Source organism: Lathyrus oleraceus, chromosome 3 (assembly GCF_024323335.1).
Source record: "Lathyrus oleraceus cultivar Zhongwan6 chromosome 3, CAAS_Psat_ZW6_1.0, whole genome shotgun sequence".
In the NCBI taxonomy this organism is placed as follows: domain Eukaryota; kingdom Viridiplantae; phylum Streptophyta; class Magnoliopsida; order Fabales; family Fabaceae; genus Lathyrus; species Lathyrus oleraceus.
The window spans coordinates 361,376,605-361,391,414 of NC_066581.1; the positions used below are offsets into that span (position 1 = coordinate 361,376,605).

At 38.8% G+C, this 14,810-nt stretch overlaps 2 long non-coding RNA genes across 7 annotated transcripts; one reads left to right on the top strand and one right to left on the bottom strand.

Moving 5' to 3' along the window:
• Window positions 1-1,372: 1,372 nt before the first annotated feature.
• LOC127127687 (uncharacterized) lies at window positions 1,373-5,281 on the bottom strand. 4 transcript variants are annotated; one of them, XR_007805423.1, is made up of 8 exons: window positions 4,819-5,280; window positions 3,957-4,101; window positions 3,065-3,149; window positions 2,802-2,964; window positions 2,404-2,573; window positions 2,194-2,304; window positions 1,855-2,027; window positions 1,373-1,735 (listed from the first exon to the last, which is right to left on the bottom strand). It is a non-coding gene; the product is annotated as an uncharacterized LOC127127687 (long non-coding RNA). The 4 variants fall into 4 exon arrangements; XR_007805424.1 differs by having other exon boundaries at window positions 2,194-2,355; window positions 2,453-2,573; window positions 2,802-3,149; window positions 4,819-5,281; XR_007805422.1 differs by having other exon boundaries at window positions 2,400-2,573; window positions 2,802-3,149; window positions 4,819-5,281.
• Window positions 4,471-14,346, top strand: LOC127127689 (uncharacterized). 3 transcript variants are annotated; one of them, XR_007805427.1, is made up of 3 exons: window positions 4,471-4,877; window positions 6,289-6,390; window positions 14,136-14,346. It is a non-coding gene; the product is annotated as an uncharacterized LOC127127689 (long non-coding RNA). The 3 variants fall into 3 exon arrangements; XR_007805426.1 differs by lacking the exon at window positions 6,289-6,390 and adding an exon at window positions 12,742-12,843; XR_007805425.1 differs by lacking the exon at window positions 14,136-14,346 and adding an exon at window positions 7,683-7,893.
• The last annotated feature ends 464 nt before the right edge of the window (window positions 14,347-14,810 follow it).

The following is a 14,810-nucleotide window of genomic DNA, read 5'->3' on the forward strand; positions in this document are numbered from 1 at the left end:
CTAAACTTTGACCACTTTGCAAAAAGATAGAAACTTTGGCCTTATGTCATTGCACTTTCAAACTTCTTTTCTTAAATCAAACTTGTAAATAAAATTAACTATACTTGACTTGAACTTTCAAAAAGCCAATAAGAACTAACTCATTCAAACCATCTTTAGGCCTTTTTGCCTTTCAAACTTAATTTTTGTTAAAAGTAATGCATCCACTTTGAAATTTATATCACGAACTACGAGGTTTTGATCCCTCATTTTTATGTTGGTATGTAGGCACAAGATCGAAGGTCTTGTCAAACACAAAAATATAATTAATGAATTCTTTTCTCATCCCCCATTCTATTTGTTTGTAAACATCACTTTATACCAAGTACATATGCACACAAAAAGGGCTCCCTAGGAGTAACTAGGACACTTTGGGTGCTAACACCTTCCCTCTATGTAACCAACCCCCTTACCTGTAATCTCTGACTTTTTATTAGTTTTGATTTGAAAACTTCTAACTTTTGGGTTTTATTCGTATTTTTTCCCTTTTCCCTTGGAAACAATAAAAGCGCGGTGGCGACTCTTGTTATTTGATGTCTTACTTATCCATAGCTTGATGATCATGAATTTACCGCTACACTAACCCTACTTCATTGGTCCATCATCATTCCATGGTGTGTAAGTTTTACTTGTTTGGTCAAGATCCATTCCAAGCACTCTTGATCATGGTCTATTATGGAGAGTTCCTTGGTTGGATTGCCATTCACCTCATGACCTTATATGTTCATCTCTTGCTTGCCTATGGTCATTGTTTCAATCCCATTTCCATGGCATCACAACTTCCACTTGGTTCAATTCACCCCTAGCATTTCATCTGATCATATCCTTATGCCTAGCCCATGCCTAATCTATTTCACCTGGCTAATTTCATGCATGCCATTGGCATTGCCGTTGTTGTCTGATCCATGAATCTTTTATTAGGACCTAGTTCATTGTACATCTTGGGCCTTGCTAGGGTTTTTGTTTCATGTTTGGCATTGTTCCTCCAATTTATGGTCATTGATCTATGATTAGGTATTCATCAAGTTCGCCTAAGTCTTGTATCATCCATACACTTCCATTGGCTTGATCTAAGTCTATTCATAATTCATCCATGTCTTTTGATTCATGTTAATGTTTCATTCAAGTAATAACCTTGATTATCATTCATGTTAATTGAATGTCATTTCAATCTATACCATCCATTCCCAATTTGTTTAAAGTCACGTTTAATTCATGGTCATTGTTCATTTCAATCCATCTCAAGCATATTCACACAATGTTTCATGATTCAAAATTCATCAGTTCATAGCAAATTTAATCATTTCAAGAATCATGATCATACAAGATTCAATTCCATACAAGTATCATGTTCATGTTAAAGATCAATTTAAAAACAATCCATTTTCATCCAAGAATATTCAATTCCATTCATTACAATCTATAATAGGTTCATTACATGGGGAAAGTGCAAAAAAATTAATATGTTGACCAAATGTTGACTTTGGTCAATGGTTGACTTTTTGGTCAACTTTGACCAAAGTCAACCCAACCTTTTTCATCCCCAAATTCCCATTCCTAATCCGATCTTCAATATTGGACTTTTGATCTTTGATTGACCATTCCATGATGGATACTTCAAGTTATAACTTTGATGCCATGGGATTTTGTCCAACCATTGTTCACTTCATGGCATGCTTGGTTGATAAGCACAAACCTAGGAAATAAGCCAATGAACCCAGGTCAGAGCTTAAAATGAGAATGGAAACTCAGCATTATGAATTCAAAATTAACACTTAGATCCACAAAATCATGCCAGCCCTATTAAGTAATTACCAAGTCAGAATGCAATGTTGCATTGGCTATATTTTGGGTTTTTGATGTGAGCCTATGCAAGCTTGAAGCAAGCTGAAACCACAACCAAATAACCGACCTGTTATCAAAGCAGTTCAGTATTTAAAACCAAGCTGTCGAAACCATGAAGCAATATCATTTGGCCATCATCAAACCTGCAAAACATGATGAGAAGTATCAATATAACGCCAAGGAATCATCAGCACAGACATACACTCCTATCAGACCAATAAACCTGCAGTAGGCAATCAACACACCCCCTGCAATATTCAGCAATGGAGACATAAGACCAAGACATCAGAAACCACAACATACACATACCTGCAGCTGGCAGTGCAAGTTCTGCAGCTACATATTACCCTTGCCATGAGCAATTCACCAAGGTTCCTGCCAAGACAGTACAGCCAGAACCAAGCTCATCATGGTCAGAACCTGCAGAATGCATACCAAACAATACCTGCAACATCAACTCATAAACCCAACCTGCAATGTGCCAAGAAATGTTGAAACCAAATGTAAAACCATACCTACCAAGCATCACAAATGTGGAAGCAACACAGCAATCAAGAAAACACATTACATTGTCCATTTCACTATTATCACATGACATGCTGCTTTAGGTTGATCTCAGGAGTCAAAGAGATTTGGCCACCCTAGTAACCCAATACTTCATCCACATCCATCTTAGGCAATGTGCAAGCCTGCATCAATGTCAAACAACAACATTATGTTCATAATGAAAGCATGCCACCCACTGTCCATAACTCTATCATCTAGTAAAGCCTTGTCTTTCCACATATTTGGGCTAAGTTCTGTCATGCACACTAGTCATACCACAAAACCAGTCCAATGTCTACCTAACAAGATGCTAAACCAATTAAATCAGGACCTACATGGACTAAAAGCAAAGTCAGAACATGATTGATTACCACTGCAAACCCGTTGAATCAGTGCACAACACCAGTGCAAATTGTCTGCAACAACCAGCAATGATTAAACATTAAAACCTTGCAGCAACAAAAGTCACACGCCCTACAAGGTATCAGTAGCAGCTGAATAAGAATTTGCAGCCAAACACAAATCCTGCAGGACCTATTACCAAACATACCAAACCATGTCAATCATTGTGAAACATCAAAACAAATACAATTAACAAGCACACCTGCTGCAGTATAACACATCAGAGCCACACCTAGCAATTAAGCATTTCCAAAAGGAAAAGGCAACATCAACAACATTGTAGAACTGGCAGCAGTGGAAGCCAAGTCCAGACCAGCCTATGCAACATGAACACCATGTTGTCATCAAACTTTGTAAGCATCAATCACACACAATCAATCCAGAATAAGGCATCATCATATAGTGCACATCCATAACATCCATGTTAACATTACAAACAATGGACCTGTTTGCTTTAGCTTTAAAAAAATGGATTTTTTCTTTGTATTTTTGAAAATGGATTCTACAAAAATGTTTTTCAAAATATTATAAGTTTTTCTAAATTTGTTTTTTATAAATTAAAAGATTGAATTGTTCATTCTATAACATAAATATACATTATTGAAGATCAAAACATAGTCAATATCACAATTTTTTCAAAAATTTGTATCTTAAAAATGATTTTTATGAAAAGCTATTTGAAATAGCTTCAAAATTAAGTGATTTTTTGAAAATTTGATATCCAAAAAAAAGTTTCGATAAAATGATGAAATACCTAAAATAACATTTTAAGAATAACTATTCAAACCAAATTCTCATTTGAAGCTTTTATGAAAAGTTTCTTTGTAAATTTTTTTTACACTAAAATATGTAACACTATAAAAATCATTTTTAAAAAAAGCCAAAACAAACGGGCCCAATAATGCAGTAAATAATTTGCAACACAAATTAGAAAAAACATCCAGGCTTGCAACAAAATTTGAAAACCAACTGAGTTCTTCTGATCCTAACACTAGCTATGCATTCACTTAATAGTTTCTTGCATATTATAACAGGTCTTGCAATGCAACATTTCATTGAGTCACTAACATCCTGTCATCCTCTTAACAAGACTTACATAACCTGTAATTTTCAAGATAACTAACCAAAACATGCAGTAACAGGTCATCATTTGACCAATAGCAAACTCCAATGCAACTCAGAACCTGCAACCAACAACATGCTAAATCCATAGCAGCCAATGAGCATCTCGCAAGGAAACCTAACCAAGGCCACATCACATTGCAAAACCTGAACAAGAAGCAATGTACAGGGAATAAATATGCTACAACAAACAAAACTGCAAACAGGTTGTAGGATCATATCAGGGTAACTGAGAACTTGTAACACACCATTCAATCAGCATCCATTATAAACTATCACATTCCACACACAGTCCATTGCAACCATTGGATGCACCTAACTTAGACTCATATTTCAGAACTTAAAACTAACCTAATCCCTAGATCAACCGACTTTGTTCAATGAAGCTGCCCCCTCATAAATGATTCCACATCCTTGAACTGAACCAAAGTTAACTTAACACATTCAATATTAATGCCAGCTGGATGACCTTGGGATCCACAAAAAAGTCCAAAACAGAATAATAACTAAACTTTTGCTAACTGTCATAACAGAATTGCAGATCCCAATACTGACTACTCAACCACCTATATAATCTTCAATCTCCATCATTGATCCAACTCTGGAATCAGCTTCTCATTCAACCCAATTCATTCACCAATCTCAACCACTCTCCAACAGAATTCACCTTCACTCTCTCTCAACTCAACATTCATCCTCACCACCCCCAATAATCACCAGCACCTTCACCCTCTCTCAACTCTCCTTTGGATCATTCCACAGTCAAGTCCTCGATTCATTCACTCAATAAGAAAAGGAAGAGAGACGGAGAAAGAAGAAGGAATCAGATATTAAGAGGTAGGAAGAAGGATACAGAGTCATTACCTGGAAACAGAGCTTTCATCGTCGCAAGCACATTCGTCATTGTCGTCACATCCAGCAAGGTAAAATTTCGGAACTCTCTCTTTCATTCAATCTTTCATAGCCATGACGTAGATGAGAGCTAGGGGGTTCAGAACCCCAATCCCTTGGGCTTTGATCCTTGGAGAGAGACGTTTGATTTAGGAGTTTTGTTTTAGGGTTCTTGAAGGATTTCATTTCGGTTATGGATTTAGAGTTACGGTTCCATAAAATTAGTGAGAGATTCGGACTAAGGAGGTGAAGGTGAAGCTATTGACGTATTGGATGTTGACTTCTGGTGGCCACCACCGTTGGAAGCGATTTCCGATGCGGTGGTCCATGGTGGTGATGGGTGGAAGGTTTGCATGAACAGAGTCTCTGGTTGGCGCGCGTTTACGTCCTAATTTTCAAATCCAATCTTCCTTTTCCAATTTCCACACGTGACTGAATTGATTATTTTTCGTTTGGTATGAGCTTGGGCTTCTCCAAATTGGGCCTAACATTGTTTCTTGCTATCACCCCCACATCCTAAACATACACCCCGGCCAGAAGCCAATTTCAGTGGGCTTAACACCCCAATGCCCATGCGCCTGGAGTGCTTCTTGCACCTTTTTTCCAGAAACATACCCCCTGACCCAATTTACTTATTATTTCATTTTTTTTTACTATTTCTTCACATTTCCATGGTAGATTTGAAGTCATGTTTTTTTTTTTGACAATTAGGATTTAACATAATTGTAGGGATAACTAGCCTAATTCATGTTCAATTAGGTTAATTAGGATTATATAATTAGTTAGAAATTAGGCTTAATTATTTGTATATATTAGATTTAATTTCTTAATTTTCCAGAATTAATTTTCATGTGATTAACCATGCTATGTTTAGAATTTCATATGATTTTCCATGTTAATTTTCATATACATGATTAATCTCATTTTGACTTGGTCGTGGTTAATGGCTAAATTGAAAATCCCATTTCAATTTAATTTGGTATATGTTTGTTCATCATGATCACTATATCACATCATTCTATCATCATATCATCTCATTCATTTGAATTAGCCTTTTTATTCCATTTTATTAATGCATACTAACAATTTTTTTTTTGTGGTGACATGTGAATGAGAGATCCAAACACCATCCAAGTTATTCCTTTTATTTTTATTCATTAGTTTGTGTTGTTTGAAGTGCCATGCCACTTGTATGGTTTAGGCATGACACATAATTTGTAAATTATATTTTTCTTTCATGCCTTTATGTTGTATTGTGTGGATCCTGTAACACCCCGATAATAATAAAATAATTATTTGAATTGAGTTAATAATTTATTTATTAATTTAATTAAATAATTGGAAATTTTATTATTATTATTATTGGATTATTATTTTGGAAAATATATAAGTTGGACTTAAGGAAATATCCCATTTGGTAAGAAAAGGTTTTACGTGAAACAGAGAACGATCGTGAAAGAAGAGGAAAAGGGCAAAGAGACAGAGCGAGGGCTGAAGGTTGAAGAAGGAAGGGCTTGAGCTTAGAGATTCGCCGGATTAACTCAGGTAAGGGGGGTTTATCGTCGATTAATGGGTATTTTGGGATAATATGTCATGGGTAGTGATAAGCCGTTAATTTGACCCTAATTGGGATTTGGAATGCTGAAAATTTGTGATGAATAGGTTGAGTGAAAACCGTAATCAAATTGATAGTTGTGTGTGTAATCAAACCGATAAATTGATGATGAATGGCGACGAGTAAGTTTGAGTGGGAAGGGTCCGGAATGGGCACATGAGATCCCTGCCCAAAGAAAACGCGTCTGGTGAACTGTCATGTTCGCCTAGCGAACATAACCTTCGCCTAGCGAAGGAACGCGCCTCAACCTCGCCCCAGCGAGATGGAGAGGTTTTGCTACTGTAATGTTCGCTGTGGACTCGCTGGAGCTTCGCCTAGCGAGTGAGTGCTAGCTGTGTTTTTCACCAAAACAGAATGAGTTCGCTATTACCTTCGCCTTGAGCTCGCCTAGCGAATTAATTTACCAATTTCCTGGAGCTGTTCGCCTTGAGCTCGCCTAGCGAACCAGAGCTTCGCCACTGCCTCGCCTAGCGAGCAAGGCAGAAGAAGTGTTATGCATGTGTTGCTGAGGTGTTTTATACATGTGTTGATGATGTGTTGATACATGTATTGATGATGTATGATGATATGCAAAATGTTGTGAATGTATATATATTGTGCATGTATTTGTGAATGGACTGTTGTATGGCTTAGAGTGTGAGCATACGTCCATTGTGAGTTGTTGTTGATGCTGCATTTCTAGATGATTAGTGTGCATGGCATAGCCTGTGGGGCTGTAGCTAATTCCCATTGTGAGGAATTGGTGAGTGAATCGTTGTGAATTGTTGTTGATGTTTGCATGCTAGATGATTAGCTTGCATAGTCTAGCCTTTGGGGCTGTAGCTAATTCCCATGGTGAGGAATTAGTGAGTGAGTCATTAGGTCTCAATGAGTGGGACTAGTGAGCTTAGTAGCCGTATCCGGAGGGATCAGTGAGCTTGAACTATATGTTCAAGGATAGTCGGTACCGCATGTGTAGAGTCTCATGGCATAAAAATATGTAAGGCGTATAATATGAATGGATGTGTTCCAATATTATTCGTGTGTTGTGTTGTTGTTAAGTATGATTTGAGATTATACTGGTATTGTATATTGATGTTGAGTATGATGTTTAAGCCAATGAGCTATTACTGAATGTGTATTGCAATTAGGGTGATTGATGTGTTAATTACTTGGCATTACATGTTGTTTTATAATGCTTATTATATTGATTGAGGAACTCACCCTTACGCCTATTTTTCAGGTAACGAGAAATGAGTTGAGTAGAAGCTTATGCTTGGAGTCTAGAGTAGTTCTTATGGGTCATGCTCTGATAGATGTAACATCGGGAGGGAATGTTTTAATTAATTTGATATTGGTTGTTGGATGATTCACATGTATAGTGTTACATGTTTTACATTGATGTTGAATTTGATTCCGCTGCGAATTATGCAAAAGACCTTATTTTGATTTAAATAAATGAGCATGACAGGACATTTTGATACTTTTGTGAAATAATTGTGTGGCACCCTTCGGGGCATAATTACTCTGATGAATATATTGTTATTTTAATTATAATAATTTGGGGTATCTAGAAGGGTGTTACATTAGTGGTATCAGAGCATAGTCGGTCGTGTCGAGTCGTAATTATTCTGTTTCCCCTGTACGGGATAGGTGTTGTGTAACCCTATCAGTACTTATTGTTTTAGTTTGTTGGGTTTTCAGAATAGAGATGGCTGGAAGAGGCAGAGATGATGCTGCGATTGCTGAGGCTCTGGGTATGCTGGCTGGAGTACTTGGAGGGAATCCAAATGTTGTAGGAATGGGAGCTGCCCGTCAACTGAGTGAGTTCCAGAAGAACAATCCTCCAATGTTCAAAGGAGCATACGATCCAGATGGTGCTCAGAAGTGGTTGAAAGAGATAGAGAGGATCTTCAGAGTAACTGAGTGTGCTGATAACCAGAAGGTCAGGTTCGGTACACATATGCTGTCAGAAGAAGCTGATGATTGGTGGGTTGCTACCCGCACTGAGTTGGAAAATGCTGGGAATGCTGAGATCACTTGGGCTGTGTTCAGAGAGAGATTTCTGAGGAAATATTTTCCAGAGGATGTCAGAGGAAAGAAAGAGATAGAATTCTTGGAATTGAGGCAGGGTAACAGGTCTGTTACTGAGTATGCTGCGAAGTTCACAGAGCTGTCAAAGTATTATACTCCCTATAATGAGGCTGCTGGAGAATTTTCGAAATGTGTGAAGTTTGAGAACGGGCTGCGTCCTGAGATCAAACAGGCTGTTGGATATCAGCGGATCAGAGTGTTTTCTGACTTGGTTGACTGTTGCAGAATTTTTGAACAGGATTCCAAAGCCAGAGCAGAGAGCTATCAATAGAGAGTTGATAGGAAAGGTAAGAATCAGATGGATCGTGGAAAACCGTATGCAGCTGGCAAAGGTTTTCAGAAGCAGAGTGGGATGAAGAGGCCTAGTGGGGGAGACTCTAGTGCTCCTGCTAAGTGTTATAGATGTGGTCGGGCTGGACATCGTGTTCATGAGTGTACCAGTGCTGAGATGAAGTGTTTCAAGTGTGGGAAAGGTGGTCACTTGGCTGCAGAGTGCCGATTAAAGACTGTAACTTGTTTCAATTGTGGAGAGTTGGGTCATATCAGTCCCCAGTGTCCGAAGCCGAAGAAGGAGAATCAGTCAGGAGGCAAGGTTTTTGCTCTATCAGGTTCTGAGACTTCTGCAGATGATCGTTTGATCAGAGGTACGTGTTATATTAATGGCTTTCCTCTCATAGCTATTATTGACACAGGTGCTACTCATTCTTTTATATCTGTGGATTGTGCTGTGAAGCTTAAGTTGGAGATATCTGAGATGCGTGGAAGTATGGTGATTGATACTCCTGCAAAGGGTTCAGTGACTACTACTTCGGTTTGTCGGAGTTGTCCTTTGAATATTTTTGGTAGAGATTTTGGGATAGACCTTGTGTGTCTTCCATTAGTGCAGATTGATGTTATCTTGGGTATGAACTGGTTGGTGGTTAACCGAGTTTATATTAACTGTTTTGATAAGACTGTGATATTTCCTGAAATTGAAGAAGGAAAGAGTTTGTTTCTATCAGCCAGACAGGTGAATGAAGAAGTGGCAGATGGGGCAGAGTTGTTTATGCTGTTGGCAACTTTAGAGGCTAAAGATAAACTGGTGATTCGTGATCTAGCAGTGGTGTGTGACTTTCCTGATGTGTTTCCGGAAGAAGTGAACGAGTTACCGCCAGAGCGTGAAGTTGAGTTCTCGATTGAATTGGTACCTGGTACTAGACCGATATCGATGGCTCCGTACCGTATGTCTGCTGTTGAGTTAACTGAATTGAAGAGTCAGTTGGAAGATCTGTTGGATAAGAAGTTTATTCGTCCGAGTGTGTCACCGTGGGGTGCACCAGTGTTGTTGGTTAAGAAGAAAGAAGGTACTATGAGGTTGTGTGTGGACTACAGGCAACTGAATAAAGTGACGATCAAGAATCGGTATCCTTTGCCGAGGATTGATGATTTGATGGATCAGTTGGTTGGTGCGAGTGTGTTCAGCAAGATAGATTTGAGATCTGGGTATCATCAGATACGTGTGAAAACTGAGGATATTTAGAAGACTGCTTTCAGAACAAGGTATGGACATTATGAGTATTCTGTAATGCCTTTTGGTGTGACTAATGCGCCTGGAGTATTCATGGAGTATATGAATAGAATTTTCCATCCGTACCTAGACCAGTTTGTTGTGGTGTTTATCGATGACATTTTGGTGTATTCGAAATCTGAAGAAGAGCATGCTGAGCATTTGAGAGTGGTTTTAGAAGTTCTACGAGAAAAGAAGTTATTTGCTAAACTCTCTAAATGTGAATTTTGGTTAGAAGAGGTTAGTTTTCTTGGTCATGTGATTTCCAGAGGTGGTGTTGCTGTTGATCCTTCTAAGATAGAAGCGGTATCTAAGTGGGAAGCTCCGAAGTCAGTTTCGGAGATAAGGAGTTTTCTTGGACTTGCAGGTTATTATAGGAAGTTCATTGAGGGATTTTCTAAGTTGGCGTTACCGTTGACGATGTTAACTAGAAAGGGGCGAGCGTTTGTTTGGGACTCAAAATGTGAAGAAGGTTTCCAAGAGTTAAAGAGAAGGTTGACTACTGCTCCTATTCTGATATTACCGAGTTCGTCGGAACCATTTGAGGTTTTCTGTGATGCTTCATTGTTGGGTTTGGGTGGTGTGTTGATGCAGAATAAGCAGGTTATAGCTTATGCTTCGAGACAGCTGAGGGTTCATGAGAGGAACTATCCGACGCACGATTTAGAGTTGGCAGCTGTGGTGTTTGTTTTGAAGTTGTGGAGGCATTATTTGTACGGGTCAAGATTTGAGGTTTTCAGTGACCATAAGAGTTTAAAGTATTTGTTTGATCAGAAAGAGCTGAATATGAGACAGAGGAGATGGTTAGAGTTTCTGAAGGATTATGACTTTGGTTTGAATTACCATCCGGGTAAAGCAAACGTGGTGGCTGATGCATTGAGTCGGAAATCATTACATATGTCTATGTTAATGGTTAAGGAATTGGATTTAATCGAACAGTTTAGAGACTTGAGTTTGGTGTGTGAGAGTACTCACAACAGTGTTAAATTGGGAATGTTGAAGTTAACGAGTGGTATTCTGGAGGAGATCAGAGAGGGTCAGAAATCCGATATGCATTTGGTTGATAAGTTGACTTTAGTGAATCAAGGTCAAGGTGGCGAATTCAGAGTTGATGAGAATGGTATTTTGAAGTTTGGTAGTCGGGTGTGTATTCCGGAGGTTACCGAGCTTAAGAAGAGCATTCTTGAGGAAGGACATCGTAGTGGATTGAGTATTCATCCTGGAGCTACGAAGATGTATCATGATTTGAAGAAGTTATTTTGGTGGCCGAGGATGAAAAGGGAAATTGCGAGTTTTGTTTATTCCTGTTTGACTTGTCAGAAGTCGAAGATTGAGCATCAGAAGCTGTCTGGGCTAATGCAACCGTTGGCTATTCCAGAGTGGAAGTGGGATAGTATCAGTATGGATTTTGTTTCTGGTTTGCCGAGGACAAATAAGAATTTTGAAGCCATTTGGGTGATTGTTGACAGATTGACAAAGTCGGCTCATTTCATTCCGATCAGAATGGATTATCCGTTAGAGAGACTAGCTGAGTTGTATATTGAGAAGATTGTAAGTTTGCATGGTATTCCGTCTAGTATTGTTTCGGACAGAGATCCTAGATTTACATCGAAGTTTTGGGAAGGTTTGCAGAAGGCTTTGGGAACTAAGCTGAGATTGAGTTCTGCATATCATCCGCAGACTGATGGTCAGACTGAGAGGACGATTCAGTCACTAGAGGATCTTTTGAGAGCTTGTGTTTTGGAAAAAGGAGGTGCTTGGGATTGTTATTTACCTTTGATTGAGTTTACCTACAACAATAGTTTTCATTCGAGTATTGGTATGGCACCGTTTGAAGCTTTGTATGGTAGGAGATGTCGGACGCCTTTATGTTGGTATGAGTCCGGTGAGAGTGCTGTGGTTGGACCGGAGATTGTTCAACAGACTACGGAAAAGATTAAGATGATTCAGGAGAAGATGAGAATTGCTTAGAGTCGTCAGAAGAGTTATCATGATAAGAGGAGGAAGTCACTTGAGTTCCAAGAGGGAGATCATGTGTTTCTTCGTGTTACTCCGATAACTGGTGTTGGTCGAGCTTTGAAGTCAAAGAAGTTGACACCTCGATTTATTGGTCCCTATCAGATTTTAGAAAGGATAGGAGAGGTAGCCTATCGTATCGCTTTACCGCCGTCGCTTGCGAATTTGCATGATGTTTTTCATGTGTCTCAGTTGAGGAGATACGTTCATGATCCGTCGCATGTAGTCCAAGTAGATGATGTACAGGTGAGAGATAACCTGACGGTTGAAACATCACCTACGAGGATCGAGGATCGAGAGTTGAAGCAGTTGCGGGGTAAAGAGATTGCCTTAGTGAAGGTAGCATGGGGAGGACCAGCAGGTGGCAATGTGACTTGGGAACTTGAGAGTCAGATGAAAGAGTCTTATCCGGAGTTATTCGCTTGAGGTATGTTTTCGAGGACGAAAACTCTTTTAGTGGGGGAGAGTTGTAACACCCCGATAATAATAAAATAATTATTTGAATTGAGTTAATAATTTATTTATTAATTTAATTAAATAATTGGAAATTTTATTATTATTATTATTGGATTATTATTTTGGAAAATATATAAGTTGGACTTAAGGAAATATCCCATTTGGTAAGAAAAGGTTTTACGTGAAACAGAGAACGATCGTGAAAGAAGAGGAAAAGGGCAAAGAGACAGAGCGAGGGCTGAAGGTTGAAGAAGGAAGGGCTTGAGCTTAGAGATTCGCCGGATTAACTCAGGTAAGGGGGGTTTATCGTCGATTAATGGGTATTTTGGGATAATATGTCATGGGTAGTGATAAGCCGTTAATTTGACCCTAATTGGGATTTGGAATGCTGAAAATTTGTGATGAATAGGTTGAGTGAAAACCGTAATCAAATTGATAGTTGTGTGTGTAATCAAACCGATAAATTGATGATGAATGGCGACGAGTAAGTTTGAGTGGGAAGGGTCCGGAATGGGCACATGAGATCCCTGCCCAAAGAAAACGCGTCTGGTGAACTGTCATGTTCGCCTAGCGAACATAACCTTCGCCTAGCGAAGGAACGCGCCTCAACCTCGCCCCAGCGAGATGGAGAGGTTTTGCTACTGTAATGTTCGCTGTGGACTCGCTGGAGCTTCGCCTAGCGAGTGAGTGCTAGCTGTGTTTTTCACCAAAACAGAATGAGTTCGCTATTACCTTCGCCTTGAGCTCGCCTAGCGAATTAATTTACCAATTTCCTGGAGCTGTTCGCCTTGAGCTCGCCTAGCGAACCAGAGCTTCGCCACTGCCTCGCCTAGCGAGCAAGGCAGAAGAAGTGTTATGCATGTGTTGCTGAGGTGTTTTATACATGTGTTGATGATGTGTTGATACATGTATTGATGATGTATGATGATATGCAAAATGTTGTGAATGTATATATATTGTGCATGTATTTGTGAATGGACTGTTGTATGGCTTAGAGTGTGAGCATACGTCCATTGTGAGTTGTTGTTGATGCTGCATTTCTAGATGATTAGTGTGCATGGCATAGCCTGTGGGGCTGTAGCTAATTCCCATTGTGAGGAATTGGTGAGTGAATCGTTGTGAATTGTTGTTGATGTTTGCATGCTAGATGATTAGCTTGCATAGTCTAGCCTTTGGGGCTGTAGCTAATTCCCATGGTGAGGAATTAGTGAGTGAGTCATTAGGTCTCAATGAGTGGGACTAGTGAGCTTAGTAGCCGTATCCGGAGGGATCGGTGAGCTTGAACTATATGTTCAAGGATAGTCGGTACCGCATGTGTAGAGTCTCATGGCATAAAAATATGTAAGGCGTATAATATGAATGGATGTGTTCCAATATTATTCGTGTGTTGTGTTGTTGTTAAGTATGATTTGAGATTATACTGGTATTGTATATTGATGTTGAGTATGATGTTTAAGCCAATGAGCTATTACTGAATGTGTATTGCAATTAGGGTGATTGATGTGTTAATTACTTGGCATTACATGTTGTTTTATAATGCTTATTATATTGATTGAGGAACTCACCCTTACGCCTATTTTTCAGGTAACGAGAAATGAGTTGAGTAGAAGCTTATGCTTGGAGTCTAGAGTAGTTCTTATGGGTCATGCTCTGATAGATGTAACATCGGGAGGGAATGTTTTAATTAATTTGATATTGGTTGTTGGATGATTCACATGTATAGTGTTACATGTTTTACATTGATGTTGAATTTGATTCCGCTGCGAATTATGCAAAAGACCTTATTTTGATTTAAATAAATGAGCATGACAGGACATTTTGATACTTTTGTGAAATAATTGTGTGGCACCCTTCGGGGCATAATTACTCTGATGAATATATTGTTATTTTAATTATAATAATTTGGGGTATCTAGAAGGGTGTTACAGATCCCCCCATTGTGGGTTGAATGTTCCCCCATCTCGTAATCATGTAATAACTTAGATTTATTACTTTCTAGTTAGATCACCATGCATGTTAATAACCGAGATAAAATACAAAACGATAAATAAAGCATTTCAAAAGAAACAAAAGGTACTTGATTCAACGTCAAGTTATTTTCCGAATAAAACTCACACCATTGCAACATGAATACTTGATCCAACGTCAAGTATTATCCATCCACTCCATGATCCATTTTATCATCTCTTCTCCATTCTCTTCTCAAACCCATTCAATAATCTCTTCTCCATTCTCTTCTCAAACTCATTTTATCTCTCA